Source organism: Rhagoletis pomonella, unplaced genomic scaffold, assembly GCF_013731165.1.
Source record: "Rhagoletis pomonella isolate Grant_MI unplaced genomic scaffold, Rhpom_1.0 Rhpom_scaffold_00008, whole genome shotgun sequence".
In the NCBI taxonomy this organism is placed as follows: domain Eukaryota; kingdom Metazoa; phylum Arthropoda; class Insecta; order Diptera; family Tephritidae; genus Rhagoletis; species Rhagoletis pomonella.
This window is the reverse complement of record NW_023458562.1, coordinates 22989863-22992986: the sequence shown is the minus strand read 5'-3', so window position 1 is coordinate 22992986 and position 3124 is coordinate 22989863.

Genomic DNA, 3124 nt, shown 5'->3' with positions numbered 1-3124 from the left:
AAAGTTTCATATCATCTGCGCACATTAAAATTTTTGAAAATTTTATATCTGCCGAAATATTGTTTATAAAAAGCAAGAACAGAATCGGGCCTAGGAGGCTACCCTGCGGGACTCCTGCAGTAACACCAATGGTGTCAGTAATAGTATTTTTAAACATTTCGCTTTGTGATCTATCATAGAGGTATGAAGAGATCCAACGTAGAAAATTAGGTTGAAGACCAAGAAGATCAATGTAGCTTCTGTTGGCAAGAGTTATTTCGCTTGATCTCCACGCTGACGTTGTTGTTGGTGTGTATGCTGGATCCTAGGTAGACAAAGTCCTTCACTACTTCAATGTTATAGCCGCCAATAGTGACGTGTGCCAGGAGGTACTTTGTCTTGTCCTCGTTCACGGCTAGACCAACCTCTTTAGCTTCTTTTCCTAAACTTGAAATGCTGCGGTCACGCGCCTTTGTTTCAGACCGACGATATCGATATCATCTGCATACGCGAGCTACATCATTCTTTTGGTATATATGGTGCATAGCAGCCGCTCCACTCATATTAACCATTTGCTGTGCTTGGAGGTCCAAATAAAAACAATAATAAAATAAAACAGCTATATGTACATACCTACAACCATTTGTTTGCTCTGACCCCTCGGCAATCTTGAACTTATTATATTGTTTTGCAGCCTCTGAAATCGAAACCGAAGTAAGTTTCACCACTTCAGCTCAGACTTTTGGCATAACCTCACCATCCACCTCAATCATAACCGCACAAAAATATGAAATAATTCTTCACAACAGCCTTCTGAAGCTTCAAAGCTGCTATTGATACTGCATGTACATATGTACATATTTGTTTCGAGTCGTTTTGCAGATGGAGTTAGGGGTAGCCTCCCTACTTAGACTAATTGGTAGGTAATCAACTTTGAGTTAATCCGATCTCGAGTTCAAATGGTTTTGGTCGATTGTATCGGCAATTTCGAATCTACATCATCTAAGGTTAGACTGGGTTATCTGCAAATATATGTAAACTTATGTTGTATGTGCGACACGCCCTACCCGATTCCAATCGGGACCAAAATTTATATGTGATATCTTCGACTATGGTAGTATCGATTTTGAGTATTAGATGAAAAACAAATTAATTTAAGTTTTTTGTGTCTCTATAGAGGAATCGGTACTTTGCCCCCTGTGCGACACGCCTTGACCATGTCCAATGGGGACCAAAATTTATATGTGAGATCTGTGACTGAAGAAATCGCTCATTTGATTTTCTAAGGACCACCCTAATTTACATACTTTAGGCAATTGACTTTAAACTTTTTTTTGGAAAGGTTAAATCCCCATGGTATCACACAGTGAGTTTTTAAATATAAACAGTTTACGCCTACTTATAATTATTTTTTATATAGCAAAACTCTAAGAAATATCGTAAATAGCTCCGAAGTCGACCGTTTAAATGAAAAGCGTTGTATACAACTTGAGTAGGAAAGAAAATTGGCTTTGTTTTAAAGAAAAGAGAACTGAAATTCGCTAACCACGTCTGAAGATAATGGCAACGTCGAATTTATAGCTACTGGGGAAAACGAACTCGGCCGTTTTTATTGTTTAAGAATTATTACGCTTTTTAGACCGCTGGGGTGTTACATACCCTTACCTCGTGCACGGAAGGTTACGGCGGTTGAGGATGTATTTATACCTATAAAACACCGCCTACTTTGAATTTAAAATTAATATCTTTAGGATTTATATTTTATAGTATTAGCCTTTATTAATGTGTATTAAAAATTTATTAAAATTAATTAAAAAAACTGAAATGGACAGTTTTTTTTTGACAAGTTGAAATGAAAACATTATTTTTGTTGTTTTTTCACGTTTCCTAATCATCGAGTAATACAACTCATATGATCGATGAAGTCGAATTCCAAGAATAACGATTATTTTTGATCCTTCTGTTTTTGTCCAAAATACCAATATATCGAGGCAAAAAATGCTCAAGCACTTGATTACCGAAAAATTTTACATCCTAGAATGACGGTTATTTTTTTATTGAAAACAATAAATAAACTATAGATTGACCATAAAACCTATAAATATATATCGATAAAATACTGGAAAATAATTATATCTGCTCAAGCCAGGACGATAAAATTAAAATTTATGAACGATAATTTTTTATCGAAAATAATGAAAAGTATTAATCATGTAGCTGATTGCAAAAAAAATGGTTTTCGACCAGAAAATTTAAAAATATCAATATAGTCTTAAAATTATGAAAATGATAATCCTGGTTTCGATTCAATAGCTCTAAAATTTAATATTTTTTACCGAATCTCTAAGATCTGTGTTTCAAAAATTAAGTTTTGGACCATTTCACTTGTTAAATTTTCGTGTTAAAAATGTGTCATTCATTTATTTGAAAAAAAGTTGTAATATTTTGCCAAATTTTTGTAGAAAAGCAGTATCTGAGATGCACAGTGATTTTAAAAACGAGTTTTTGTCCCCTAAGCGTAATTTAAAACACATCTATTGTAATATATGTATGTATATAAAAGATTTTATTTAACTTTTCAAAAATATAATTTTTTTTTACTCTTGATACTTCGCATTTTCTCTTTTTATAATAAAAATAAATATTGATGAATATTAAAAAAAAGTTTTGTCTGTTTCTGTAGTCGTCGATGTCATAATAATGAGATTGTTTCGGGTGTACAATTAGTTTACTGAAGACATTTGAGTTCGAAAATGGACCAAGGTATGATTGTTATGTTGCTAGTGGTTTACTGTAACTTTAGGACTGTACAATAAGGTTTTAGAGTAGAGAAAACAAATGGTTTTAAAATGTTTTCCATTTGGATTTTTCAGTGTATAAATGTTGTTTTGTTTAAAAGCAAATATGTGTTTATGTATGAAAAAATAGTGTTTCTCATTATTTAAAATCCTTTTTCCCCGGTACTTGTTTGCATTATTTTTAAGGTCGTTTTTTTAATTTAAAAAATGGAATAACAAAGTAGTGTTCTTTTTTTAATTTTTTGTGTTTTTTTTGCATTTGTTGTTTCTCTCGGTTCGGTGTCATTTTTGTACTTTTTTCCGCTATATTCGTGTGTAGTTTACATACTTTTCTGTATGCTTGTGTG